Source organism: Salminus brasiliensis, chromosome 10, assembly GCF_030463535.1.
Source record: "Salminus brasiliensis chromosome 10, fSalBra1.hap2, whole genome shotgun sequence".
NCBI classification, from domain to species: Eukaryota; Metazoa; Chordata; class Actinopteri; order Characiformes; family Bryconidae; genus Salminus; species Salminus brasiliensis.
Genome location: NC_132887.1, coordinates 41,248,895 through 41,259,960, shown reverse-complemented (window position 1 = coordinate 41,259,960; position 11,066 = coordinate 41,248,895). Strand labels below are relative to the sequence as shown.

At 45.5% G+C, this 11,066-nt stretch overlaps 1 protein-coding gene across 4 annotated transcripts in view; it reads left to right on the top strand.

Annotated features, from left to right (window-relative positions):
- qkia (QKI, KH domain containing, RNA binding a) overlaps nucleotides 1–11,066 on the top strand; it is a 72,703-nt gene that overhangs the window by 1,099 nt on the left and 60,538 nt on the right. The gene's annotated exons all lie outside the window — the stretch shown is intronic.

Sequence of the window (11,066 nt, the reverse complement as noted above, 5' to 3'; positions counted from 1 at the left end):
GTGTGTGTGTGTGTGTGTGTGTGTGTGTGTGTGTGTGTGTGTTGCAATGCACCCTAGGGGCTTTGTGTGCTTGCAGCCGTGGACAAAGCGAGGACTGGCCCCATTTTATTGCGAGGACTCTAAATAATACAGGGTTTGTCCCCTGCGGTCATTCCAGGGGGATCTGCTTCGTCCCTTAAATTTCTCTCCGTGTGCATCGATATTCCTCTGTAATATGCAGGGGTGTCCATGCATACCCCTGCCTTCATTCCACAGGGAGATCCATCATTTACATCTCACTACTTACAGCTCTAGTCATCCGTCTATCCATGCATATTTCAATAAATAGGATATTCCATTCTAATGTGTGCTGGCATGCAGGCATATGCAGGCTCATATCCCAAAGGGAGGTGAAGGAATGCAGGCATATGCAGGAGAAATGCCAGTGCAGAGAGACTGTGTGTGTGTGTGTGTGTGTGTGTGTGTGAGTGTGTGTGTGAGTGTGTGTGTGAGTGTGTGTGTGAGTGAGTGTTTAATAGATTGCATGGCTGTCTCTGTCTTAACTTCCCAGATCCTGCTGTCTGCCCTCACAACCCCCCTAAACCTCCAGCACGGGCTGGTTTTAGTTGGAGAGCCACCACTGGATCACGCCACTTCCCCCCCAGGCGTCGTTTAGGTTGCCTCTGGGCTTCAGCTTCACCCCCCAAAATACTGGTCGACAGCGAGTCCCTTTCTGTGAAAGCTATATCAGCTACTGTGGCAGCGACACACACACACACTCGCTCCTGAGAGCGGCCGAGGTGGCTGTACTGCTGCAGCGTTATTGAATACCAGCTCTGTTTTCTTTTTTTGTGACTAAACTGCAAGCTGTCATTGCTTAAAAACAGGTTCAGCGTGTGGCTGCTGAGCACTCGCAGCGGGCAGTTTGCGCTCACAGAGGGCTCGGCTAGAGGAGTTAGAGGGTTGGGTCTTGGGTCTTGTTTTTTTAGGGTTATATCAGGACTAGGGATGTGACGGTTACTCGGTTATTTATTGATCTATAGGTATTATGGATTAATGAATGCTACTTTTTGGTGAGCTGTGTGTAGTTGTCAGCTTTAGTAAGATGTTAGTAATGGTGGCGTACCCTCTGCGTGAAGTGTTTCTGTAAATACACTCATGTACATAAACTCTGCCGTAAATAATTCAGTTTGTTTAAATGAGGTGGATTTCTTTAGTTATAATTACATGTTGATGTCTTTAGAAGTCTGTTTTTGTTTAGTTATTTGCATTTTTGTGTATTGTTTTGAAGTCAGTCCCTGTAGTGGCTCTGATGAAGTATTTCATATTAATATGTACAATTTTTCAACCTTTAAGATCTATTTTTAGTTTTTGACCTATTTAAGAGCTCATTTCTCAGTTAATTGTGAGATTATAAATGGCTTTCTCAGTATAATCTGTAGTATAACGCGGTTGCGGCCGCAGCCGTAGTCAGAATGTGTAAATGAAAAGCTGTAGTTAATTCTTGAATCTTTCATAGCAGTGCTACATTCATTCCGCTGGACTGAGTGGGTTATTTTATAGTGTCTAAGTGTGTGTGTGTGTGTGTGTGTGTGTGTGTGTGTGTGTGTGTCTCTCTGATGCCTTTTGCAGCCCCTTTTTTGTGACAGGATGAGAAATCGCTCATGCAGCTGTTCTTTTTAACACCAAACAATGAACTCTTGGTTCCTACCACGTGTGTTTGTTCGCACTTTGGACTGTAATCTGTATCCCTCGCCCCCGGTACACTCTCTCTCAGCCGTGTGTGTGATGTGAGACACAGAGGAGGGGCTGCTGGTCTCTGCAGATCGTACACGCAGACAGCTAGGTGTAAATCACTGTTCTGATGTGATGTGCCTCATTTGCATACTGATTTGACTATGCAAATGAAGACGGTCGTCTAATGCGATCGGGCCACGTCTGTGTAACGGTGAAGCCGGAGAGATTTACCTGGAGAGCAAACAGAATGACAAAATGACAGTGTGAGGGAAGGGTGTGTGTGTGATTGCGCTCTCCCCCCCTGTAATTTAGCCGTGATTCAGCTGCTGTCTGGACTCTTCGAGTGCCCATTTGCTCACTGTGACCCAGCAGCTGCTCGGGGCCGGCGTTTGGCCGGCGTTAACGTAGCGCTGAAATCACTTCTCCCCCTGCTGCCGCTGCTGGGATCTCCACCCCCCAGAACCAGAACAGTGTTCTGGAATGTGCGGCGTACGGAGGAGTCTGGATCAAAGGTTAAGGCTTAAGATTATTCAGTCTCGAAACTATTTCTTTAGAGAAGAGGCCGGTGTGGAGCGGTCTGGCTTTGGCTCAGTGAGTTCTAGATTAAACCCACAGGAATGAGGAGTTCTAGAGCGGTCTGGCTTTGGCTCGGTCCGGAGCTGAAAGGCATGTTCCAGGATTCAGAGCACAATCTGGGTTCCGAGTTTTTCAAGCTTTGGAACACAAACCGTGTGTGTGTGTGTGTGTGTGTGTGTGTGTGTGTGTGTGTGTGTGTGTGTGTGTGTGTGTGTGCGCGCGCGCGCGCAGCTGTTTCTATGGTGAAAGAAAACTGACACCTTTTGCCGTCCCCTGCTCTGACCTCCACTCCGGGCAGCTGCTCTCTGCTCTGCTTTTAGCTCTGTTAGAGGTGTAGAGGTGACCCTGTGTGTGTGTGTGTGTGTGTGTGTGTGTGTGTGTGTGTGTGTGTGGAAAAGAACATAGCAACAACATTAGCAGCAGGCTAAAGCGGGGCTTAGACCTAGCATGTGTTCTGCAGAGTGGGATTTGGCAGTTGTCTGGAGCCCTCAAGCTAAACTCCGTTCCGTCCAGTAGGGGGTTCTCGGTTAGCGGGACAGCTAAATAGAATACGCTATACCTCACCCTCTGTAATGACTGCCTTCAGCTACTGGAAGCTGCACCCATTGCTGACACAGATGTGCAAATGCACACACACACACACGGCGTGTCTAGTCCCTGTAGAGAAGAACTGCCATAGAATAGTTCTCTCTCTGTCGTCCTTCTGGAAATGTCAGACGTTGGTGTGTTTTAGGGCTGCCGGCCTTTGTTTGCTACTCTAGCTGATGTTAGTTAGATGTTAACTTCTAGAGCCGAAAGGCGTGTTTCACACACTTTACGACAGGTTGCTTTTTGGCTTTTGAGCAGCTTTGTTCACTGGTTTTTGTGGAGGTTTGAAAATAGAATCATGGTCTCTGCGATTCCCGATGCTACTGTTCGCTCTGTTCGCTTCAGCAGTGAGGTAGCGGAACAGCCCTTAAGGGATTTCCCCAAGGGCAAATGGAGATGCTAAGTGGACGAGGGCACATTAAACCCTCTGGGGTCCGAGTCTAGTTCTGCCTGGTTTGAGACCTCTGTTTAACAGTGAATACAGACACCTTTACCGTACCCTTACAACTGTGGACTGTGTTACGTTTGGTGGTTTTAAACCAGGCACATTCAGTCTGATCTGTTTGTGTTTCTAGAAGTTGAGAAAGACGTGCTGCTCATTTTCACTTTTTACTTTTTAACCTTTTGTAGTAACAGTTTATATAAGGAGAAATTTATTTTGGGGGCATTTAAAAATATGATCAGGATATTTAAAGACATTTTTACAGTATTTAATGTTATGCACATGATTGCAGACTAATTTAATCAGCAGTGACATTCTTTTAAAAATTACTATTTAAATTCTCTTTTTACACATTTTTTAAAATCAGTATCTGCTGCCCTTCATGCAGTTAAACCAGACCAATTACACTGTAATGAATCGGTACGTTGTAGTGCTTTAATACTTTTCTGGGTGTGTGTTTATCTGAATACAATACGTATTCCCACCCTATTTTGTAGTACTCTGAGTACAGTCTGAGTACAGTCTGACTGACCTCCCTGATCAAACTCCTGGAGGAGAAGCGTCTCAAGCACAGTCAGAGCTGTGAGGTTCCCACACTGCGGACTCTGGTGAGGGCTGGGTTAATGTTCATTAATGGCTTAAAATTGCCGAAACCTAATTTAATAAAATAGGCCTGGATCCGTCACACACACACACACACACACACACACACACATATATATATATATATATATATATATATATATATATATATATATATATATATATATTTATTTTTTTTTTTTTATTATTTTTTTTTTTTTTAATATATTTTCCATATATATATAAATAATTATTTTATTTTTTTGGGGATCCTCCCAAAGTTTGTTCCTCCAGCTCTGAGGGAGTGTTTCCTTGCCGCTGTTGCGGGTCACTGTCCTGTAAAGCTGCTTAGACTTCAGTGCTTAACACATAAATGTGATTTCATTTGATATGTAAATGTTGTTAATCGTGTGATTGGTCGTAATCACTGCCTCGTTTGTCTTATCAGCCTTAAAGGTGCTGTTTCAAACCGTTTGTTTAATTTGTGTGTTAAAATGAATCGTGACAGACTGTACTGAACATGTGCTATATGAGGAGCTGGAGGGAAAATATAAAATGCGTAAAAATGTAGACTGAGCCTTTTAAATATTCCATTCAATTAACATAAGAATGGATCACCTTTACTAATAAACACGTTACATAAATGAATCCTAATGTTCCCACAGCGTGAGGCAGAGCCGCAGTTAGATCTGACTGTGACGGGTTGGGGAAACGGGCTGTAATTCTCAGTCCTGCAGGAGAAAGAACCAGGAGCTCTCAGAGAGACCTGTGGAACCCAGCCTTGGAGGAGTTGGGCTGATTAGCTGAGTGTGTTGTGGAGGTTGGAGACGGTGCCTCAGGCTCAGATAGCCTGCAGCAGTGCCCGTACGTGTGTGTACACACACCTCTCTCTCTCTCTCTCGAACCTGCTTTATAATCTCCTCAGCCCTTTCTAAAAACCTCCCTAGATGCCACTTACAAGGTGGAATTTAATTAACTGCTGCCGTCGCTGGAGCTGGAGAGTGAACGCCTCTCTCTCTCTCTCTCTCTCTCTCTCTCTCTCTCTCTCTCTCTCTCTCTCAATCTCCTCTTTTCCCTACTTTACTCTCTTTTTATTTTATTTTGTTTCCTCTCCCTGCTTTCCTGCTGTCTTTCCTTTCTCATTTCTTACGGTTTTCCATTCTTTTTTTTCCGCTGTGGCTCTCTGTCTCTCTCTCTCGCGCGCTCTGTGTGCACAGGGGTGATGAATTGGATGGCAGGATGTGGTTGGCAGGGTTAGCGCAGGGACATGAGGGGAGCGCTCGTCTCTTCGCTTTATTTTTATCCCCCCCTCTCGTCTGGTGGTGGTTTGATGGGAGTGTGTGTTTGATCTATCAAATGCCACCACGCTGCCGTGTGTGAGGTGGCCCCTGCGTGGCCCCTGCCATGTGGCCCCCTGATAAAGCTGTCTCTGTGTCAGTATGTGGGCTGATATCGGGGGGGGTTTCCTTTCCATAAACACAGGGGCTTCTTATCTTGCACTGGCCTGCCTCCTAGCACGCTGTCTCTCTCACACACACGCACACAGTCTTGCAGTGCTGCCTTGCTGAGACTTTTATTTGTTTACTCTAGACAGATTTACTTTACAAACCCAACAAAGTGTCTGTGTGTGTCTGTGTGTTGTGGACAGAGTGTTGGGATGCTTGCGTTGTGGTCGTTGGTGCAGGGTGTCTTGCTGTCCGTTGATATGAGGAATACGGTTGAGATTGGGAGCTCTTCGCTGCGACTCCACTCGCCTCTCTTCTTCAGCTGTGAAGTAGCATGAGGTTTTTAGGGTGTGTCCCATATTTGTACTAATAAGTAATACTCGCTAGTTTGAGTATTTAATTGTCAATGTTGAGCATACCCAAATACCCATGATGTGTACTCCAAACCTGGCACAGCAACACTGTCGCTTCCTGTTAGTACAAAACGGGTTAATGTGTAGTGTACTAACCTGACAAAAAGTGTACTGTGTAGGACGCAATTGGAACGCAACCTTAGATTATTAAATGTTTGTAGGTGTTTTTGTTGATGTTTATTTTGGCAGTTATTGGCAGGTAGTCTAGTTATTCAGCAGCACATCTGCCTGCGTTACCACAGATTTATTAGGTATAGGTTTATATGTTGTGGATGGGTCTGTTGTTCGGCCTTAGACTATTTAAAATGTCTTTTTCACACACACACACACACACACACACACACACACACACACACACGCAGCTTGTTTTTGTAAGCACTGTTTGTGAGGTCACTGTTTACATATCTCTGCCTTTTCAGTCTACTACAGTTTAGCTCCGCCCACTCGCACCTATACTGTATATACTTTACCAAGCACTGCTTTTTTTAAAAGCGGCCCAGTACAGACCAGCCAATCGGATTAGAGCTCATTTACAGATCAGTCTTTAAGGGACAGTCTGTTGAATTTTAGGGGGTAAAGTGAGGTTGGGGTTCGGTCGAGTAGAAGTGAATTATGGCTGTTTTTGGTTCATAAACGTGTCATTAATTGACCGCAGGGGGTAACAGACAGGAAAACCTCGAATGTGGGGCTCTTTTGAAAGGGGTTCTGTGTGGCACCGAAAAGGGTTCCGTTAATCGACAAGTCGACTCCTTTTCTGCGCTGTACAGAACCCTTGTTGGTTGGTGTACACTGAAGTCATTCATTGGACGGCTCACTGTCCTGCGGTAAGGACGACAACCCTGCAGTAACTGTTACCACACTGTGAGAGGGCGAGAGACGGCGGGCGAGAGAGAGATCGACAGAAAGAGAGGAGAGCCTGGGAGTTAGCTCATGTCTTGTTTCAATTTAAAAACAAAGCCACAGCACACGCTTGGAGACAGAACCGAAACACACACACACTGCTGAAAAGAGTAGAGGAACGAGCAAAGCAGTGTGTGTGTCAGAGGGGTGAAGTTATTCCAAGCAGCTAAGGAATGCAATCGGGCGAGGCCCTACCTCAGGATCTGCAGAAGTGTGTGTGTGTGTGTGTGTGTGTGTGTGTGTGTGTGTGTGTGTTTACGTGGGTAGATCGCTTCTCCTAGACCGCTTCTCATAACTGCATTTAAATTAATGAAAGGGCAGGAGCAGCACACAGTGTGTTACTGGCCGTATGACTAGTCAGTGTGTAAACTGTCTCAGATGGGGTTTCTGCTCTATAACACACTGCACCACTCTTTCCGTCGTAGCCGGGCGTGGCTTCCTCCTCCAGAGAGGGGGGTGTGTGTGTGTGTGTGTGTGTGTGTGTGTGTGTGTGTGTGTGTGTGTGTGTGTGTGTGTGTGTGTGTGTGTGTGTGTGTGTGTGTGGTCAGAGCCATTGCAACATCCTGACAGCAGCCTGTTGTGAAAGCTGTGCTCAGGCGTTTGGAAACTGTCTAAAAGTAGCCTCAGTCATCATGGGCAGCTCTAAACTTTCAACACCAAAAGTATCCAGACGCTAATGAGCGAGTTAGGCTTTCACACAGGATGCATAACTTCAGCATGCTCTGTTTTGGGACGCTGGCACGGTGTCTAGGGGTGGGCGATATTTAAAGCAGTGTTATGTAGTATGTTTTGCTCCTGGGCTCCTCCTGCAGTCAGGGAGTGTTATTCATGCTTTGACACCCCTAAAGGGCCCGCTTTACACATGCATTTCTGGACAAGTCTTAAGATGCAGCATGATCCTGGAGCTGCTGTTTGAAGCTAGAACTGTTGGAGGTTGCTGATATTTTGGTGCAGATAAGTGCGCTAGTACTGCCGGATTTGAAGTATGCGTTTGAAGAAACAGTGGAACTGTGATTTACGCTTTGGTTCGAGACTCGTACCATGCAGTAATGACCCTCTTAATAGTATTAGTCAGTGTTTACTGTGTCACATGACCTGCACAATGCTTGAATTGTATAACTCCACTCTCCACATAGTGCTGTATTGATGACCCTATGTCCCCCTCTTAAGGGCTCCAGAGCCCTCCAGGTCCTCCGGTCATAGCCTGTCTGGACTGTAGTGTGCAGGATATTTTATGCTGCGATCATGCGGGGAACCTCTCGGTACGGGCAGATTAGCAGTTCTGGACTCAGGATTACTGTAATTTAGCGTGCTATTACTGACTGAACACTAATCAGAATCAAATCATCGAAAAACTAATCAGATGGTTTCAGTTAGTCGATACTTCAGACATAATTCAGACATGTTCATTGTTTTTGTTTTTGTTGCCTATGCTGCTGCGCTCCAGAGGCCTTTCCCCTCTGATTGGTTGGTTTGTGGTAGAGGAGAGAATACCATACCATTAATTATTGAGAGTGTCTTGCAGCAGGAAAATGTGACTGCTCTCAGAATGGTGAAATTTTGTTCTTGAACAGGTGTAACACACCTGTAGTTCCACTAATTTTCAGAGTTCAGGTAAACTTGTGTATGGTGCCTAGAGTTCAGGTAAGCTCACCTGTAGATTTTCCTGTTTCTTGCTTTATGGCCTGAATGATCAAAGCAATTGAGAAGAATATGTACAGGACAAAGGAGGGTAATGAAGTATAGAAGTGGAGCAATAGCAGATGAGTTATTTACAGGGTCATTAATCAGTGAGAGGAGAGCGGGAGCTGACGGAGTTTGTCTCTCAGCACACAGCAGTTTCTCCGTGCTTCTGCGCTGAACAACCTCGGGGAAGACGCTGCTGATTTTTTCATGGAATAGATTTAGAATGGAATAATGTCTAGAGCTCTCGCGCACACTCTCACTCCCTCTCGTGCAGTTGTCTTTCGCTCTGCATGTCTCACTAGGGTCCTGTGATCAGATTGGCGGTTTGAGTAGGAATAGGACTGACGTTCAGTGTTTCACCTCTGTCTGTCTGTCTGTCTGTCTGAAATGCAGTGACTGAGAATAGAATGACTGGGCTTTGCTTAGAGGTCAGTGTGTTAGTGTGTCCGACTGAATCGACTGATTGTACAGTGGAGGGGAGGAGAGAGGAAAGCGTGAGGGACAGAATGGATGGTGAGATGAGGGGAGCGAGAGGATGGTGAGACGAGGGGAGAGGGAGGATGAGGGAGAGGGAGCATAGAGATGAATGGTGTGTTTACTGAATGAGGTCACCCTGCAGGCAGCGATGGGAGGCAGTCAGTACTGGCGTGTTTTCACATAATGGAAGTCTCTGTTTGATACCACCCCAACCCCCAGCACACACACACACACACACACACACACACACACACACACACACACAGAGGGCTATTAAAGTACTAGTGTACTGAAGCTGAAATAGCTGGAGTTCCTTTGTCCTGCTCCGGGAGACACAGCTGAGGGAATGTGATCATGTTCATTTGACACGCTAACCAGGAATGCTGCTGTTCAGCTCCTCTCTCTGTCTCTCTCTCTCATACACACACACACACACACACACACACACACACACACACACACACGTGTGAACATGCTGCCAGACCGATATTACAGGTGTGAGGAGTGCCATACCGAATTTAATGATCTTAAAAACTCCAGCTGTGTACACTGACTGATAGTATTACTGTGTGTGTGTGTGTGTGTGTGTATATGTATGTATGTATGTATGTATGTATGTATGTATGTATGTATGTATATATATATATATATATATATATATATATATATATATATATATATATATATATATATATATATATATATATATATATACATACACACACAATATATAATTAGTTATAGAGCATGTTATATGCGTTAGTGTTGCAAAAATAATGCACAAATATTCAGTGTAATAACATGCTGTAGACGGTGATGTACCCTGTTATGCACTCAATGCATGTAATCTAAAAGGCAGATTTGGCCAATTTGAATTAGCCCCACCCATTGGTGATTTGTGTGTGTGTGTTCGGTCCACTGCTAGTCTTCAGCAGGTTTGAATGCTGACAAACAGCCTTTACCATCTCTCTCGCACTCGTGCACACACACAGCTGGAGCCTTTAGCTTTGTTCTTATTGAGCACTTTTACCCAACACTGTGATTTTTGTTCTCTCTCTCTCTCGCTTGCCCGCTCTCTCGCCTGTCTGAATAGAGCACTTTAGCGTTTCTGAAGAGGATGTTAAACTGCCTGTCAGAGCCAATGCAGCGTCTGCTCCAGACCACACTGACTTGTGCGCTCGCTCTTGCGCTCTCTCTCCAACCCCCTGCTTTCATCTCTTCTTTTGCGCTCTCTCCCTCCTTTCTTCTTTGTTTGAAGACCAGTTCTGACATTAAAGGCCTGTAACAGGCCCTGTCTGTTCACATTAATGCACGTTCTTTCTTTGCTCTCTTTCCCTCTCTTTATTCTCTCTCGCGCTCTTGTTTTCTCTATCCGCTCTTTTGCTCGCTCTCGCTCTCTCGTGTGCACTCACACACCCCTCTGGCATCACTCCTCCAGTATCCATCCCTCCATCCTGCTCTTCTGTTAAGGCGATCAGTGCTTAAACTCGTAAGCAGGCAGGAGAGCCTGCCAGGCTGGAGAGAGACGTGAGTCATTGTGTGTGTGTGTGTGTGTGTGTGTGTGTGTGTGTGTGTGTGTGTGTGTGTGTGTGTGTGTGTGTGTGTGAGACAAGGTTTTGGCATTTTGACCTGCTTCTGCCAGTTCTACAGTCACAGTTCAGTCATCTGTTTACTAAAGCCTGCACGCTAATGTTTTAACTTGCTCACACACACACACTCTCACACTGTGGTCCTTTAGGCCTGTGTTTATTTTAGGTTGTTTTGAGAGGAGTGTTGTGTCTGGAGTGAAGAGCTGCGCTGCTCCACACTCTCTCTGATTGGTGCATTGGCTTCTAAACGTGGGGCTTGAGCTAAAGTTTTGTATAGGCGAAAGTATTGGGACACAGCTCCTCCGACGTTTCTTCTGAGAGTAAGGATATTGGAGTTTCTCCTGCTTTTGTTGGTGTTACTGTCTACTGTCTAGAGAAGACTTTCTGCTGGATTTTGATGAAGGATTGCTGTGAGGATTTGATTGCATTCAAAGACTAGAGATATCTTCCAACACACATTTGGACATATGGTGCATCTCTCTCGTACACACATGCGGGCCACCTGAAACCAAACCTACAATCAGCAGCTCACTCTTTCATCTAATGCCCTCATATCACAGCCTGACTTCAGCAAGCCCAGACTCGCTGCTGCTGTTCAGCTCGACCCGAACGCTCTACAACAGCCTGAATTCCTCCAGCTTCTGAAATTAAA